The sequence below is a fragment of the Eurosta solidaginis genome, chromosome 1, assembly GCF_040869045.1.
Source record: "Eurosta solidaginis isolate ZX-2024a chromosome 1, ASM4086904v1, whole genome shotgun sequence".
Classification (NCBI taxonomy): Eukaryota; Metazoa; Arthropoda; class Insecta; order Diptera; family Tephritidae; genus Eurosta; species Eurosta solidaginis.
Window position 1 is genome coordinate 30,815,568 of NC_090319.1, and position 20,248 is coordinate 30,835,815.

Consider the following 20,248-nt stretch of genomic DNA (forward strand, 5'->3'; position numbering starts at 1 on the left):
TATGAGTGTGTTGGTGAGTGTATGTGTGTATGTTAAATGTTAAATATCCGCGCCAACTGCCATCATGCAAAAGGATATTTCACACAGCGAAACTACCAAAGTTAATCCTATGTGGTAATTTACAAGGATGTACCACAAAATAAACAAAATGAGAATCTATCTATGAGTGTAAGTATGTATATATAAATGTATTTAAATGTCTGTATTAGGGTGGGTCGACTTGTATGGACGGAAGTTAACCGATATCGCGCCATCGATTATTCGATAGGATTTGGGCTCAGAAAAAAAGTTCAACTATGCATACCCAAAAAAATAATTTTCGAGCCTGCGAAATTTCATTTTTTTTTTTTTTTCGACTTTGATTTTTAAGGGTTTTTTCATGACCTACTAAAAAATTTTCTTTTGATTGTAAAATTTTCTTTTGATTGTAAAATTTTCATGTAGTCATGAAAAAAACCTTAAAAATCAAAGTCGAAAAAAATAAAAAAAAAATGAAATTTCGCAGGCTCGAAAATTATTTTTTTGGGTATGCATAGTGGAACTTTTTTTTCTGAGCCCAAATCCTATCGAAAAATCGTTGGCGCGATATCGGTTAATAAATCGACCCATCCTAGTGTGTATGTAAGCATAAAACGTTTATAACAGTTGATAAACCAGCAAAAAGAAAGAAGGTTGTTATCCTATTGTTGTAATATTTTAGTATATCTAGTAGTGAAGAAAAATACTAATATAGACATTATCATACATCGTAGCAAATATATACTCACACATATTCATATCCCAGCAAACAATTTGACAATGTTAATACTAGGCGAGCTTTAGTTTGCATGTATGTATTAACATCTACATTTGTGACTAAAAAAACGCATTTACACAAACCTTTTGGTCATGGTGTGTAATGCATACCAAAATTTTAAGGGGAGAAGAGTGGAGGCATACACTTTTTATACCCAGCTGAGCAGAGCTCACAGAGTGTATTAATTTTGTTCGCATAACGGTAATCCGTAACGGCATAAACTAATCGAGATAGGTACAGACTTCTATATATCAAAATGATCTGGGCGAAAAAAGAAATTCATTTAGCCATGTCCGTCCGTAAACACGATAACTTCAGTAAATTTTTAGGTATCTTAATGAAATTTGGTTGTAAGTTCCTGGGCACTCATCTCAGATCGCTATTTAAAATGAATGAAATCGGACCATAACGACGCCCACTCTTTCGATATCGAAAATTTCGAAAAACCGAAAAAGTGCGATAATTCATTACTAAAGAGCGATAAAACGATGAAAGTTGGCAGATTGGTTGACATTATGACGCAGAACAGAAAATTACTAAAATTTTTGGACAATGGACGTGGCACCGCCCACTTTTAAAAGAAGGTAATTTAAAAGTTTTACAAGCTGTAATTTGGCAGTTGTTGAAGATATCATGATGAAATTTGGCAGGAACGTTACTCCTATTTCTATATGAATGCTTAAAAAAAATTTGCAACATCGGAGAACTACCACTCCCACTTTAAAAAAAAATTGTTTAAGTCAAATTTAAACAAAAAATTTAATATCTTTACAGTATATAAGTAAATTATGTCAACATTCGACTCCAGTAATGATATGGCGCAACAAAATACAAAAATAAAAGAAAATTTCAAAAAGGGCGTGGCTCCGCCCTTTTCATTTAATTTGTGTAGAACACTTTTAATGCCAAAAGTCGAACAAAAATTTAGCAATCCTTGTGAAATTTGGTAAGGGCATAGCTTTTATGCCAGTAACTGTTTTCTGTGAAAATCGGCGAAATGGGTTGAAGTCATGCCCAGTTTTTATACACAGTCGACCGTCTGTCCTGCCTCTTGTCCGACTAACACGCTAACTTGATAACTTGAGCAAAAATCGATATCTCTCTACTAAACTTAGTTCACGTACTTATATGAACTCATCATTTATCTTGGTAATAAAAATGGGAGACATCCGACTATGACCACGCCCACTTTTTCGATATCAAATATTTCAAAAAATGAAACAAAATGCCATAATTCTATACCAAATACGAAAAAAGAGTTGCAACATGGTAATTGGATTGGTTTTTTGACGCAAAATATAACTTTGGAAAAAACTTTGTAAAATGGGTGTGACACCTAACATATTAAGTAGAAGAAAATGAAAAAGTTCTGCAGGGCGAAATCAAAAGCGTGGTATTATATATATAAATAAAATAGCGGTACCCGACAGATAATGTTCTAGATCACCCTGATCCACATTTTGGTCGATATCCCGAAAAGGCCTTCACATATACAACTAAAGTCCCTTCCCTTTAGCACCTCATTAATACCTTTAATTTGACATCCATATCGTACAAACATATTATAGAGTCACCCCTGGTCCACCTTTATGGCGATATCACGAAAAGGCGTCTACCTATAGAACTATGGCCCTCTCCCTTCTAAAATACTATTTAATACCTTCCATTTGATACCCATGTCATACAAACACATTCCAGGGATACCCTAGGTTTCTTTTTCCGACATGGTGATTTTCCCTTATTTTGTCTCCAAAGCTCTCAGCTGAGTATGTAATGTTCGGTTAAATCCGAACTTAGCCTTCCTTACTTGTTATTAATAGTTTTGTGCGCAACAATTTCATAAGTGTACAAAAAATTGTGCACTTAGCAGTCAACATAAGGTTTAAGTGCATATGTTCAAACATGTAAAATACAAGTAAGGAAGGCTAAATTCGGGTGTAGCATATTCAGCTGCGAAATTACTGCATGCCAAACTTGTAAATTAGAAAAATAAAAAGTAAGGCGCGATAACCTCCGAAGAGATCTAAGGCCGAGCTTCTCTTCCAATTTGCGTCGTTCTCCTCTTGATTTTTCCTACAAATTGGCCGGACGGGACGTGCATGTTTTTATGCCGACTCCGAACGGCATCTGCAAGGCAGATGAGTTTTCACTGAGAGCTTTTCTTGGCAGAAATACGCTCGGAGCGCTTGCCCAAATACTGCCGAGGGGCGACCCCGCTTAGAAAAATTGTCTTCTAATTGAAAAAACTTATTTCTAAAATTTTGATGTTGCTTTGCCCGGGGTGCGAACCCAGGGCTTACGGTGTGGCAGGCAGGGCACACTACCATCACACCACGGTGGCAGCCTGTACAATACCCTCAACAAAACACGCTCATACCAAGGGAACGTCGATAGACGACCGACTGCACCGAAGCTTTGGAATCGGATTCCTTATTTCTTACCGGTATGCTTGTTTTTAGTGGTAATTTTTTTGGAAGCGATACATTTCTTGGTTCCATTGTTTGAACCGAAGATATTTTGGAACCCGTGACTGAAAACGGTTATTTTACTTTTTTTGTATATAACCGGTTACTTTTCTATGTATGTTCATTTTTATAACCGTTTACATTTTTGGAACCTAGTAATTTTGTGAAACCCAGTAAACTCTGTATATTATCAAACCGATTCCTTACTTACCTTCGGTTCCTTATTTCAACCTTTCTATTTTCGTTGCCGGTTAATTTCTTTGAAACCAGTTACTATTTTGAAACCGAGTACTTTTTTTATTTGGAACATATAAATTTTTGAAACAGAGTAGTTTGTACAAATTCAGTACTTTTTCGAAACTTTGCACTTTTTTGAAACTGAATACCTTTTTTAAAATGCAGTACTTTTTTCGAAATCCATTGCCCAATATTTCGTTTAACCAGTTACTTTTTTGAAACCCAGTACTTTTGTGGAACACAGTAACTTTTTGAGGACCAGTACTTCACACAGTACTTTATTGAAACCCAGTAACTTTTTGAAACCCAATTTTTCGAAACATAGTACTTCTTCGGAGTTCTATACTTTTTTAAAACCCAGTACTTTTTCTGAGCTTAATAACTTTTTTGAAACACAACACTTACGTATTTTAGACCGGTTTCAAAGCCACTACTTTTTCGAAACTCTGCACGTTTTTGAAGCACAGCACTTATTTTAGATCGGTTACTTATTTGAAACCCACTACTTTTTCGAAATTCAGTAAGTTTTTGAAACAGACTCCTTTCTTTTTAAATCAATACCTATTTCTAATGGTACGAAATTATTTTGAAAATATGCAAAACTTAATTACCTAGGATTCTGAAATCATTTCGAAAATGTATTGAACTCAAAAAGATGCCAGTATCATAAAAACTGCCTCAAAATGTTCTTAAAATATTCCTCATATATTGAATCCATAGTCATGTTAACCCCCTACTTCTTTAAGAGTGTTACGCAAGGTCACGATATGTTTGTTTAGTACTCAGTAGATTACGGCTAAGCGCTTGCCCTAGCGAGTTAAGCTGCAGACATTGGTGCTTTATCGGTAACCGTATCGGGAACCTTATAACAGCTGATTCGGCCAACCTTATGGGAATCAACGCAATCGATTATTGGTGCCGCTAAGGTCGTAACCGTATCGTAGCCAACCAATTGGTTTTTGGATTACCGTCGCAACGATAAACAGCTGATTATGTTAGAGATACGACTACGGTGATACGACATACGGCATCAATGACTTCCGCTTTAATGGGCTTAACATTTATACCAGCGGTAAATCATGCCTGCACGCTGCAGTGAGGGAAAATTAAAACCCACAAACCCTGAGATTCAAAGAATCATAAGAATCGCTCGCATTAATGAAGACCCTCCCAACCAGAAAGTATGCCTATCGATACCCGTGTTTGGCAGCAAGTGCAGAAAGACTTAACTTCCCTTTGTCGTCAGCTATACCGAATCACGATGGTGATGTGTATCTAATTCTTTCTCATTGCTTTTAGTTTTCTGAATTCACTGCATTTTTTAATGGCTTGAAATCGGGTCTGAGACCCTACCATTTCGCTCCGGTAGTGACTTTAGAACTCTGGTTGGGATCAGTAAGTGGGATTTCTAGTGCGCCTCAAATGCAATGCTTACCAAAATATCTGCAAGGTACTTACTTGTACACTAATACACTCAAATATACAGACATTTATATCCCTTAAGAAGCATTCCAAAAATGTTTGCTGGGTTCGTTTAAAACAAACATACTAAGCGTTTTGCTTGTGAATTTTCTTTCGCTCGTGGTGCACCAATCATCGTAAAAAGATCAAAATTTATGCTAATTTCGCATTACACCATTTTTTCCTGCGAAAAATGAAGCAACAATCATTTTATGTAATTTATATTGGTTTTTTGTGTAAGTAAAGCAAATGAGATTACATTTATTACTTTTTTTGTGGTTTTCTTAGCGAGCATGTTAAAAGAAGGAGAGAAAACCATTCGATATCACATTTGTGAGATTTGTTTTGTTTTACTTGCGTTAAAATTTAAAACAATATAAAATCAGATTTTCTATAACAAAAATGGTTTAATTGTTTGTTTATTTCTGTTTATCTCTTTAGAAAAAAAGTTAGAAATTGCAATCAGACCTGCATTGGTTTTACGTAGAGATCACCGATGGGTGAAAAAAAAACACTTCATATGTTCCTGATAATAGCAAAATGTTATCAATCTTCATCTTATAATAATACCAAAAGAAAATGATCAAGCAAATTTGGACTTCACAAAGCTGTCATAGTGTAGTTAACTAGCCTAACTAATCGAAGGTCGCCAAATCCTATAACTTACATCAATATACTTTAGAGTATTTATTTAAGTTGGAGTCGTACCTCATCAGTGGTCTGGCAAGCTCTTCAAGCGTATTTCTGTTATGGAAGCCAAATTCATTTTTCTTAGCGAAAGCCGGTTGGACCTAACACTTTAGGTCTGCCAATTTATAGGAAAAATAGAGGAGCAGCATACCACAAATTGAAAGAGAACTGTTGGCTTAATTCTCGGTAGTATGTCGCACAAAAAATTACCAAGTACTCATGAAGTCCGATGCACAAACATACGGTGTACGTCTAGAAAACGAATGTTTTTGAATTACCTAGAGCTAGCCAAGGGGTTGAAGTTTAACCAAAACAGCGGCAACTTTACCAGAAACAAATCATTTCGGACTGTTTGAAAAAAGCTTCGTTGGCAGTTGTTTCAATATCAGCTTATTATGAAAAGCGATGTTATAGTTGAGTTATCGACTTATTATCGCCTAGTACTAGGCTTCTTTTTGGTTTCTTATTGGCTTGTTATCGATGGAAAACGGATGAGTTGATTTCATATTGATGGTTTATGGGTATCTGTTTCATAGTCGTAGATATCAAATCAAAAACACACCGCTAACAAATTGTTAACACTCCGATAAGAGATCTATAACTTTTCGAAAGCAATTTGTTTTATTTGCGAAATCAAATCAATAACTTTTCTATTACAAATCGTTAAATAGTAGATACAAAATCGATACATTTTATAAATATCGATAACACGCCAATAACAAATTGGTAACTCTCCGATAAAAATTTATAATTTTTTGTTAAAATATCCATTATTTTTCGCTATATAGTCGGCAACATTTTGACAAGAAATCGCTATTTTTTTGTTAAATAACCGATAACTTATTAACAGGCTTTGCTCTACATATGTATAACACTGCGTTAGCAAATCGATAACTCGTCTACAAGAAATTGGTAGCACTAAGATAGAAAACCGATAACAGCTTGATGAGTAATCGAAGCAGAAGTTATTGCTCACACATATACACGCACATACCTAGACGACAAACGTGAATATGAGATACAGAAATGGAAAATAAATAAGCACATGTTCGAGAAGTGTAAAATCTAGACCTAAGGAGAAATGGGCGAACAAGGTAACCGAGTGTATAAAAGCAGCGCAGGCTGAGGTATAATGAGTCAGTTCTATTTTAGGACGCTATAAATAAAATACGCGAGTCATCTTATTGCGAAGAACTACCAAAGTAGTGTAAATAAAGAGCATTTTCTATGCTGTATATTTGAGTTATTTATTCGATACTTCAAAGACTCGAACGATAACAGAAGCTTACAATATGAAATTTTAAGTTCCATGTCATACAACATACCTGACGCTTTTGCAACATTTTGCACTTGATCTTCTGAAACTTTCATTCAACGCCCTTTAGCCTACCTACTTTGCATGCTCACTGAGAATAGTGTAGCATCCCATTCCAAATAAATTATGTTCTACATTTATAGTGAATATTCACTTATGCTGTCATTGCGAGATTCGACCAAGTTTTCGCATAAAAAAATACTATCAACATGCATTTTGTTTCAAACTCATTTAAAAGTTAAATAAAAGTGTACCGAGGAGTGCCTTGATATTTGCTATTAAATTACACTCTACACCTTTGCTACGTCCTCAGCGGAAACTTTAATTACTTTGTCTCTCTCTCTCTGGTGATGCGTTGCAAGAACACAGAAGACAGCGACGACACGACAACATCATCAACTCGCATCGAATCACGCGCGGGGTCAAAATTGTGGCTTTGCTTGAATTAAATTTTTATACTCAGCTGAGCAGAGCTCACAGAGTATATTAACATTGTTCGCATATAGGCAATCCGTAACGGCATAAACTAATCGAGATAGATATAGACTTCTATATATCAAAATGATCTGGGCGAAAAAAGAAATTCATTTAGCCAAGTCCGTCCGTCCTTCCGTCCGTCCGTAAACACGATAACTTGAGTAAATTTTGAGGTATCTATATGAAATTTGGTATGTGGGTTCCTGGGCGCTCATCTCAGATCGCCATTTAAAATGAACGAAATCGGACTGCAAGCACGCCCGCTTTTGCGATATCGAAAATTTCGAAAAACAGAAAAAGCGCGATAATTCATTACCAAAGACGGATAAAGCGATGAAACTTGGTAGGTGGGTTGACCTTATGACGCAGAATAGAAAATTGGTAAAATTTTGTACAATGGGCGTGGCACCGCCAACTTTTAAAATAAGGTAATTTAAAGGTTTTTCAAGCTGTAATTTGGCAGTCGTTGAAGATATCATGATGAAATTTGGCAGAAACGTTACTCATATTACTATATGTGTGCTAAATAAAAATTAGCAAAATCGGATAGCGAACACGTCCACTTTTTATCAAATTTTAATAAAAAATTTGACATCTTTACAGTATATAAATAAATTATGCCAACATTCAACTCCAGTAATGAAATGCGCAACAAAATACAAAAATAAAAGAAAATTTCAAAATAGGCGTGGCTCCGCCCTTTTTCATTTAACTCGTCTAGAATACTTTAATGCCATAAGACGAACAAAAATTTACTAACCCTTTTGAAATTTGGTAGTGGCATACATCCTATGACGACAACTGTTTTCTGTGAAAATAGGCGAAATCGGTTGAAGCCACGCCCAGTTTTTATACACAGTCGTCTGTCCTTCCGCTTGGCCGTTAACATGATAACTCGATATATCTTTACTAAACTTAGTTCAGTGAACTCACTTTATCTTGGTATAAAAAATGGCCGAAATCGGACTATAACCACGCGCGCTTCGATATCGAAAATTACGAAAAATTAAAAAAATGTCATAATTCTATATCAAATATGAAAAAAGGGATGAAACATAGTAATTGGATTGGTTTGTTGACGCAAAATATAACATTAGAAAAAACTTTGTAAAATGGGTGTTACACCTACCATATTAAGAAGAAGAAAATGAAAAAGTTCTGCAGGGGAAATCAAAAGCCCTTGGAATCTTGGCAGGAATACTGTTCGTGGTATTACATATATAAATAAATTAGCGGTATCCAGCAGATGATGTTCTAGCTCACCCTGGTCCACATTTTGGTCGATATCTCGAAAACGCCTTCACATATACAACTAAGGGCCACTCCCTTTTAAAACTCTCATTAATACCTTTAACTTGATACCCATAACGTACAAACACATTCTAGAGTCACCTCTGGTCCACCTTTATGGCGATATCCCTAAATGGCGTCCATCTATAGAACTATGGCCCACTTCCTCTTAAAATAATCTTTAATACCTTCCATTTGATACACATGTCATACAAACACATTCCAGGGTTACCCCAGGTTCATTTTCCTAAATGGTGATTTTCCCTTATTTTGTCTCCAAAGCTCTCAGCTGAGTATGTAATGTTCGGTTACACCCGAACTTAGCCTTCCTTACTTGTTTGCATTTTCGTTTAATTATTTTGCAAACATTTTTGCGTGTAAATACATATTTCATCACAGTTAAGTACACATTTTATCATTATTTTAATTAAAAATAAATTATGTTGATTGCAATGCAGTTAAGCGAATGAATGAACACGATTTTATATTATTGATTATTGCTTATTTATAGGATAAAAATTTTTGTTTATGACTTAGCGTTGTAGGCGGCGATGTTTGTTTTTATAATTCGTGCTGTTTTATTGTTTAACAAAAATAAAAAAATATTTACATATTTTATTATTTATGAATAATTGTGTAAACATATGAGATTGTAAATGCCCAACGCATTTTTTTAAAGTACTTAATGACGGAAATTAAATTACTTTAAATGACGTCACAATCATTTATTTTGACGTCATGAACAATAACAGTTAAAATTAAAGGCAGCGCTGAACAGAATTTCATTCAAAGAGCAATCGCCTACACTCGCAAAATCACCTAAAGAGATAAAAATCAGGGTACCCCCTAGATGGACAAACCTTCCACGCCCACGTCTCCTGCACTCTGCGAAGTGGTCAAGCCCAACAGTGCGCTGGCGGTCTAGATCTGCAGTCATCCATCTGGGAACATGACCACGGATAATTGGAAAGATGTGCTTAATGACCTTCTCAGGTTGTTTAGGGAGATAATAACCAAACATCCGTTGCGTGCTCCCACGAACCGCCATGCAGGCCTGGTACCAGCCTCAAATTGATCTCCTGCACCGACGAGCGTTCTTGCAAATTCAAAAGGCTCGTCATATCTTCGGTAGGTAAGCTGTGGCCTGGGGTCGAACTGGTTGCGGTCAGTTTAAAAGAAATTCCAAACAGACGGAGAGCTTGGGCCTGGATGGCAGATGAATTGGCGGAGCCTGCAATGGTCTGGGAATCATCTCTCAATGTAACCCGGGACTACCCACAAGTGATTGGAGCATAGTGTGGGTTGGCGAGACAAGGGAGTAGCAATGCTATGCTTATTTCCTGCATCTGCTGATAATTTATTAGCAAGTGACAACAACAGTTTTTGCCCTCTAAGTACGCCCATCATGAGCCTCTTATCTCTTCTCTTTAGAGATTAACGAAACTTTGTAAATTTGATATTGTTGAACTTGCACAAGAACTTAGGTGTTCTGTGGCTTGATTCCACACCATTTCTCCTTGATTACTCATACGCAACGCGTTTCTCATTTTTATTTCTCCCAAAAAAAAATGGGTCGTCCAAGTCTGGCGCCCTCCTTCGCCAAATGCATCGGTCTTTCCATTACACTCGATACTCTTTTGACTGAAAATCCAATAGAGATGTACTTTTCTGTCTGATCGAATCCTCTACTGTACTTGGTTCCACTCCAGCACATTTGTGTTGTAGATGGTGTATTATATGAGCTCATTGGCTTGATTCCAACCTGGACGAATAAATACTAGCTGGCGCTTACCGTGTGCTTTTATTATGATCTGAAAATTCATCTGTTGTTGTTGTTGTAGCGATAAGGACACTCCCGAAGGCCTTGGGAGTGTACCGATGTTGATAGTGCTTTGTCGGATACAAATCCGGTACGTTCCTGTAACAAGCACCATAAAGGTGCTAGCCCGATCATCTCGGGAACGATTCGGTATGACCACATGAAACCTTCTAGGCCATACTGCCCACCCACCCCCTACATCCATCAGAAGTTCGGGGTCGCCAGAACCTCGGCTTTTAATGAAACAGGATTCGCCACGGGTAGGTGAGGTTGGCAATTGGGTTGGAGAAGTTATATATTCCGCTGGCAACCTTGAGAGGGTTGCATACGTACCGCGGGTATATTCTATGCCCCCTACCCCGCTGTGGGGTGAAAAATCATCTCTTCCTACTCGGCGGATCATATCAACTGTATGTTCCGTTGACTTTAGCCCCAGAAGTCACCGTGGTGTCCAAATCGTGAATATTTCCAGCTGAGTTCCAGTGCCTCCCAAATCGTCCTATGAAAACCGCTTGGGATAAAATTTCTTACTGAAATCTCTAAATGCTAATTTTAACGCCTTCACGCTGATTAAAATGCGATGTTTGGCTCTCTATCGGAACCTGGCGTGTGTTGCATTCAGTACATCTGTGACTGGTGTCGGGAAAGGAGGTTACGCGATTCTTCTCATTAGTATCGGGCATGTACGTTTCCCTGATTTTGGCCCCCTTCAACCATGTACGTGGTGTAAGCCAATCCCTAAGAACCAAGGTCGACACTATCCATTAGTTCATTTGAAGACCGCTTTCATGGTGCTTTTTATGACATTCTTAAGCGCTGCTCTTTGGGCTGTATAGGTGTTATGAGTTTCATCATTCAATGGTGATAAGTAGGCAGTCTGTGCAATTCGTCGTATTTTGTGGCATTTAAACGCTCATACCCTATTTCGCCATTCAACCAATACAGGAATCCGACAGGCCTTCCGCATATGTCCTTCATTTTGTGTCATCATTCCATATAACATGAAATATTTTTGGTTTAAAAAGTTGTTGTTTCCATCTCCTTCTTTGTAGTTGGTTGGAAGCTTTCACTAGCTCCAAGCTAATAGATTTGTGATCGCTGTGTGTGTAGATGTTGCTGATTATCGACTTTGCTCGTCTCGCTATATCTCTACCAAGAAACTAAAGAATGTGAGAGAGCCTTGCCAGTGTCGAATGTTTACTTATCACGTTCATTTAGAAGTTCTAGCCTCAGGGGTGTAAAGCTTTCGAGAAAAACTCTACCTTGATCGTTAGTTCCACTACAATCCCATACGAATGACCATTCATTGAAGTGTCCACATATTATAAGCGGGTGTTTGCCCTATGCTTTTATTATCATGCCAAGAATCCCAAGATTTTTGTCCACGTGAATTCTGCCCCTACCTCAACCACTACTCCCACCTCTAGGTGTATGGTTTCACACGTTTTCTATTAAACAAATATAGAAAATTGTGCAAAAATTTTAAAAAGTTTATATGAGTGCTATAAATTGTTAAGATAACAAAATATTCCCACCCCTTCTGGTGCAAATTCCGCAAGCAAGCCCACCAGTGCGTATGAATGTTACGGCGCCAGATAACGAATAATTCGATGTCTAATTTGCAGTAATCAAAATGCAAATACATATAGGCATATGACATGCAAACACAAATATGAGTTGAAAGGCAATGTGTGTGGGTGTGCGTGTGTATGCACGTCCATTTTGCCTTGATGCATACATTCAGCACAAATACCCATTAGAACGTTGCATATCGTTTATTTGAACAGTGCAAAATAATTTCATTGCATGTTTGCATTTACATTTCAGTCCAAATAATTTAATTGCATATTAAATTTATTTGAAACATATATAAAATGCGCATTAAAATAAATATTATTCGTTTGTGCGTAGATTTTTAATCTAAATACATTTACAGTAGAGTACACGAAAATAGCGTTGGCAATTCTTTATCAAATTTCAGTAATTGTCAGAGAACTGCAAAAATCACAATTTTCTTGATTTAATGAAACACTAATACTGTTTTCACACAGAAACTTAATGATCTCATTTCACCTTCTAATGAAATCGTAAATTTTTTGCTTTCACACAGAAGTAACTGCTCGATTAGTATTAAGGATGAAATGTCAAGCGAATAAAATGACAATGCTATATGACAGACAATCATGGCGGAACGATACAAGGTAGCAGCATGGTGACATACCTACATACATACCATGTACTTTGTTTTTGTAAATTCAATGGACAAATGTCAAAATCCTACTGCGCCGGAAGTAGATGTATCAAATCAAATAAAAAAGGTTATAATCAGCTGTTCGATGCGGCCGCCTTGTATCGAGACAATGACATTTACTTTGACAAATGACATTTTTAAGCCCTGAACACACCAAAAACTAAGAAACTGAATACTCCCAACAGAGTTGCATTGTGCTTTTGACTTCATTAGGCATTCGGTTAGCTACTAATGAAATAATTATAGATTCGAATTTTGTAGGGAAGATTGAGCTCAATAAGCGTCTTAATGTAGAAAACTGCCTTTATTATTCAATACGCCGTCTGTGTGAAAACAGTATAAAACTTGCATTCATATTCAATCATGCGAATAAACTCATAATTGTATAAACTCAGCATCTGTCTTTGCTAGACTCCGTTAGCATGATTGCGATCGAATGACCGAACAGGTTTTGCGTACGATTGTATTGATCAAACGAAGGCAAGCGGAGAATAAAATCAAAGCACGAGAATTAGTATCGTTTAATTCGGCAAACAAGCAAAATCGTAAGCAATGTTTATATGTATGTTTATATCTGGCTTGTAGCCGTGACGTAAGGGCAGAAGAATCAGCAAATATTCAGACGCATGGAGTTTTCATATATGCCTTTTCATTCAGCGATGAATGTAATCGCTGTTGAGGCAAACGAGCAAACGCCTGAATTGAATATTCACGCATGCAATAAGTTGGTTGATTTTAAATCAATGTCGATTATGTAACTTTAAGCAAGTTGGATCATTGAACACGATCATGTTGCCGAATGTAATCGAACGTTGTTGTATTCGATTTTTGCTGTTCTCTGATAATTGGGTAGTTTGCTTTAATTTCTAAATTTAGGAAAACACGGTTATGCGTTTTGTAACTGATACTATGCAAACCAGGCTCGAAAACGTTTTCGAAAAATTGAAAAAAAATTTACCAAAATTTCCCACTAATTTTATAAAAGCCCCGTCACATAAGCAGTTTTCCATATAGATGCGTTTTACTCAATCTTATGCATTATGAGCATATTGCACGTATTTTTATGGATAACGGTAGATTGAGCGACACTGGCGCCATCTGACATGAAAAAGTGGGCAACTCGCAAATTTTGTTGCAAGCAAAGCGTAAGAAGAAGAATTTGCTTTGGCTAAGGGAGCTGGCACACTTTGCTAGTAAAATTTTTTTCCCACTCATTGCTGACTTTTCTAACAGTTTTCGCAATTAACTGCAATATAACAAATGAATACGACACAAAATATGTCAGCAAATACTTTTGTTGTATAAAGATATTGTTTAAAACAGTGCTTCGCGAAATTTTGGATATGAATGGCAAGGCGAAATAAACTTCAATCGCCAAGTCTGAAGTTTCTTCATATTTACAAACGCAACATCTTGGTTGATTATGGCGATGTTACTGGAATGCATAAGCTTGTGTTAAACACATCTATATAAAAAATTCCATTGTGCCGTGGCCTTAAATGTGCATGCCATGTTTTGATATGGTGATGTCCAGACTCTGGTTTTTTGTTGCTCAATCATGCCAAAACACCGAATGGATTTCGATGAAATTTGGCAGACATATAGACAATAGTTTTGTAAATAGATTGTCCTAAACCCTCTCTAGGTTGTCCCAGAACGGCGGAAGAATACCGGAATTTCACACATATAGCAAATAGCTTGGAAGAACCAACAGGCTTTATTTTTATTGAAAAGAGTTCCCGACTCTGACATTACTTGATTTAGAATCTTTGTTATATTTATCACTCAAAAAACAACCCTTAACCAATAACATAAAGTGCATAAGTAGTATAGGTAGATCAGGGTCTTAAAACTTTTGGAAAAGCGAACAATACCACCCTACTGTAATGCATCCTCCTTATACTTTGCACAATTTACACAGCTATGAGATTGGCACTACGAATAAACGCCAAATGCATAGCTGTCGCTACTAGCGTCATCTGTGGCTTTTCGGCAACACGAAGTCGAATAATCGACGAAGTTTGACTGACACTTTTCTTCTTTGTACAATAAACACAGCTATACAATAATACGCACTACAAATAAATGCCAAAATCAATGTGTTTATTGTGCAAAATATTAGTTAGATTACTTACCTACATCGCCTTCACCAAAACAGTTTAGAAAAGTCACAGCAAAAGTGGGGTACGGGGCTTTGGGTCTATTTTGGGAGCATCTTAGAACTATTTCCACACTTGTGCGATACATGTACCGAAATTTTCGATATCGAAAAAGTGTGCATGGTTATCGTCCAATTTTACCCATTTTCTTCCTATACTGGGTCCATGAAATCTACTGTACTAATTTTGGTAAAAATGTCTTTATTCTTGATCATTGACGCCATCAAAACATATTTTATTGCACACAACTGTTAATACCTACACACATATCAATAAGCTGATAAACAGCAAAGTTTTTAAACAAAATTTGCATTTTATCGCAAATAAATAAACTGAAAAATTGTTGTAAAAAAATTGATTAAAGCAACAACAAAATGCCACGAAATATTCCGTTAGTTCAAACATTGTTCATTTGTGGCATTGTTCATGTGGTGGTGCTGGTCAACGTTTGTTAGTACATCGCTACAGTTTGGCAGTATTAGGGTTAATTGTATGCCTGATTTGTCGTCGTCGATTAATTCCGGTGCATCATTGCGGCGCAACGCCACAGCACCTCGGTTTCAATGCGATGCATGCATTTAAGTATTTTCAAAATTTTCAAATTTAATCATGTGATCTCCTCACGCTCCGCTCCACTTATTGTCACATTATTGCCTTTCAATGTTTATGTAATATTTTTTTGTTTGTTATTGTTGTCACATTATTGCCTTTCAATGTGTGTGTAATATTATTTTGTTTGTTATTGTTGTTTAAAATTTTTTGGTTAGCCTGTTTGCTTATGCATATTATTCGCGTTTATCGCCACATTGCGGCAACTGTCAAATTAAAATAAATTTTTTTGGATATAAAAAAAATTTTAATTTTTTTATTCAATGTGGTATAAAAGGCAGCAAAAGTAGAGGCGCTGGAATTCAGTTTGATTTGGGCTATCAAGCAGTTTCGATTACAGTATTATTTTTAAAGTCAGTTTCATTTAAGCTATCAGTTTGGTTATTAAGCCAGCTAGTTGCAAAGTATAAGTGTTATTGTGAAGTACTTTAATAAAGGCCATTTTTCCATTATTCAATATTGGAGTTATTTATTCAACAATTTAGCGATACGAACGTTAGCAGAAGATTGCAAATAAGAGGATTTGCAAGTAAATTCGTTACAGTATTATAAATGTGAATGTTTGGATATTTGGAATGCTTGGATATGGTGATGTTCAGACTTTTGTTTTTCTCACTCAATCACGCCAGACTGCCTGATCCTAGACCGCCTGGAAGCAGTTACTTTTTAATTGTTTTTACTCTTATTTAGTCACACATCATAGCCAGAGCATCTGAACATATTTTGGAAGAATATCGCAGTAAATAGGCTGAAAAGATCTACAGACTATATTTTTATTACGAAGGATCCCATGCCTTTGACAACAGTTAATTTTAAATTCTTTAAATCGGTATTACTCAAATAAAACTGGCCTTAACAAATGACATAAAGTGTATGGGTCATACAGAAAAGCGAAAATCCACCTTTACACAATAAACACAGCTATGCCATTGGCACTACGAAAGTATACCAAATGCATGCCTGCAGTCATCTGTGGGTTGCCGGTAACATGACATCGAATGAACAGCGAAGTCAAGCTGTCACCTTTTTATTACACATTAAACACAGTTATGCAATTGGCACTATGACAGACTCCCCCCCCCCCCCCCGCCCCCTCAAATAGATCGAGTTTTACAAAATAGTAGAAAAGAGAGTAGTGGCACCCGTCTCCCATTTCGGGCAATTGCGGCAACATTTTAGCACTATTTTGTGCCTACTCGGAAACAATTTGGGACAATTTCGAAATTTTTTTATAGATCGGCTCTATTTTGGCGGCCACCGTGGTGTGATGGTAGCGTGCTCCGCCTACCACACCGAATGCCCTGGGTTCACACCCCGGGCAAAGCAAAATCAAAATATTACAAATAAGGTTTTTCAATTAGAAGAAAATTTTTCTAAGCGGGTCGCACCTCGGCAGTGTTTGGCAAGCACTCCGAGTGTATTTCTGCCATGAAAAGCTCTCAGTGAAAACTCATCTACTTCGAAGATGCCTTTCGGAGTCGGCATAAAACTAGTAGGTCCCGTCTCGCCTATTTGTAAGAAAAATTAAAGAAAGAGGCCCGAAGCAAATTGGAAGAAAAGCTCGGCCTAAAATCTCTTCGGAGGTTATTGCGCCTTACATTTATTTTTTATCTATTTCGGGACATACAATCATTTTGGAATAGTTTCAGTGATATTTCAAGATGATTTCTGATAGCTTTTTCTTAATTTCGAGACTGTGCCAGGATAGTTTCGGTATAATTGCAAGGCTTTTCCGGGACCATTTCGACATAATTTCACGATAGCATTTGGATATGTGTTGTTAAGAATATGAACAATCCTTTGCTGGATTGAACCCAGTGCACTCCAGTATGGGCTTTTCTGGTAGTTCGAGTGTCTCGGGAACTTTTTTTTTCGAAATGGGAAAATTGGGAGTGCCACGAAATCCCCAAAAAAAAAATACCCAAACACAAAATTCCCAAAGAAAAAAATACCCAAACACATAATCCCCAAATTCAGAATCCCAAAAATCAAAATCCCCAAACACAAAATCCCAGTGCTATGATAAACATAATGACCGTGTAAAAAATAGCAATATCTCTTTCCTCTTTCATTCATATTTATGTATGTATAACCATATATTCACGTTTTGGCAATACATATTTTTACTTATCCATATATAGGACTGCTAGTCGCTCTAATTCGAACAAGCTAACAGAAGCGTGTACTACGCAGAAGGACATCACCGTGGCGGTAGCCACGGTTATCCCACACACCTGGACTTTGCATGGCGTAGCCCAGGGTTATTTTTTATAAGCGCGGCCGAAGGCCGCCTATGCAGAAAGTTGGTATGGATAATTAGCCTTCTTTGGTCGCGGCGATTTTAAACCCAATTTGAATTTATTTCACACATAAAATGGGGATTTTGATTTTGGGGATTTTGATTTGGCGATTTTGTTTTGGGGATGTTGTTTTGAGTATAACGTGGTAGACCCCAAAAATGAACATCACGCATCTGCTGCCCATGAGATATGGTCACTTATGAACGTTACTTATCTTTTTAACCGCCCAGGAATACACTGCCAAGTGTACCTTTTACCCTCCTTTGTTACTTTGGCAAATGTTCGACCCCCATTATGTGGAGGTTTTTACGAAAGTAGTCATGTCATGTCCAAACCAACTGCTAAGTAAATGCTGTCTAACTCGCCATTAAAACGTGAGTTTTATGCGGGAGTGCCACGAAGTCCCAAAAAAAAAATACCCAAACACAAAATCCCCAAAGAAAAAAAATGCCTAAACACATAATCCCCAAAATCAAAATCCCCAAACACAAAATCCCAGTGCTATGATAAACATCATGACCGTGTAAAAAATAGCAATATCTCTTTCCTCTTTCATTCATATTTATGTATGTATAACTATATATTCACGTTTTGGCAATACATATTTTTACTTATCCATATATAGGACTGCTAGTCGCTCTAATTCGAACAAGCTAACAGAAGCGTGTACTACGCAGAAAGGCATCACCGTAGCGGTAGCCATGGTTATACCACTCATCCGGACTTGGCATGGCGTAGCCCAGGGTAAAGCCCCCATTACTGATACTTAGCACAGACTTGACTTGACTTGGCGTAAACTTGGCAACTTAGCCACGATTATAATCCACTTGGCGCATACAATCTGGCATCATAATCAGAGGTGAAATTTATTTTTTTAAATAAATGTCAATTTGTATGACAAAATGTCAAAATGAAATGGAAACAAACAAATGGCATCTCAAAATGTAAACGTCACCTTAGAACTTACATAGAAAATCAAAATTCAACAGACTTCTAAGTCAAGTTAAGTGTTGCTAAGTTTTGAGTAATCAGTAAAATGCAATGTTCATTTAACAGAACTGTAAGTGGCAATGCTCAAGCCAAGTCAAGTATATGCTAAGTATCAGTAATGGCCCTTTATTTTTTATAAGCGCGGCCAAAGGCCGCCTATGCAGAAAGTTGGTATGGATTATTAGCCTTTTTTGGTCACGGCGATTTTAAACCCAATTTGAATTTATTTCACACATAAAATGGGGATTTTGTGTTGGGGATTATGAGTTTGGGGATTTTGATTTTTGGGATTTTGATTTTGGAGATTTTGATTTTGGGGATTTTGATTTGGGGATTTTGTTTTGGGCATTTTGATTTTGGGGATAACGTGGTAGACCCAGGAAAATTTTTTCTCCTTAGTAACTTCTTTATCAAAATAATGAAATTAAAAAAAAAAATAAGCAATCCTCTCACATAAGGAACGTGTATAATAAATTGCGAAAAAAGTTTCTTGACGAAAAATCGAGCAACCATATTACATTTGGCATATGCTGGGCCAGTGAAGCTCAACCCACAGGTCATATTTGCAGACTGGCATGCAATAGTGGATTCACGCTGATTTTCGAAGCTCCCTTTGCGAAGTATTGATCATCTTGATAACTTTACCCGCTTCATCCGCTTTAGTTCCTTAATACTTTCATTTATTTTTGGCTGGACTTAGTACTATAGGATTATTTACACAACCACTGTAAATACCTATTAAGATAAAGAGGCTGATATAGCCCACCCAAGATCTTGGGTTCACGCCCCGAGCAAAGCAACATCAATTTTTATTAAAAACGTTTTTCAATTAGAAGAAACTTTTTCTAAGCGGGGTCGCCCTTCGGCAGTGTTTCGTAAGCACGCCGTGTATATTTTTAACAATCCAATAGCAAATCGATAACCTCTAATAACAAGTACAAAACTTTTTGATGACATACCTATAAATATGCGAACAATATTCGAAAATAAATCATATCGATTAAAAAATCGTCAGCTTATTGATAACTATATAGCATAACACTTCCAGAGACTACGCTTACGCTCTGGGTTCCCCCATACCGTAAGCAAAGTATAGTATTATAACGAATTTACTGCAAATCCTCTTCTTTGCAACCTTCTGCTAAGTTCGAATCACTAAACTGTTGAATAAATAACTCCAATATTTAATAATGCAAAATGGCCTTTATTCAAGTACTTCACAATAAATAACTCTACTATTTCCCGACAGATAGCGTGCTTAATCGAAACTGACTGTAGCGCCTCTACTATTGCTGCCTTTTATACTCTTTGATTTCCTCGTTGCATCTTCTAGGCGCTTCTGTTCTAGAATCTACTAGTTGGTTATCTGTTATAATTATAACTACAGAT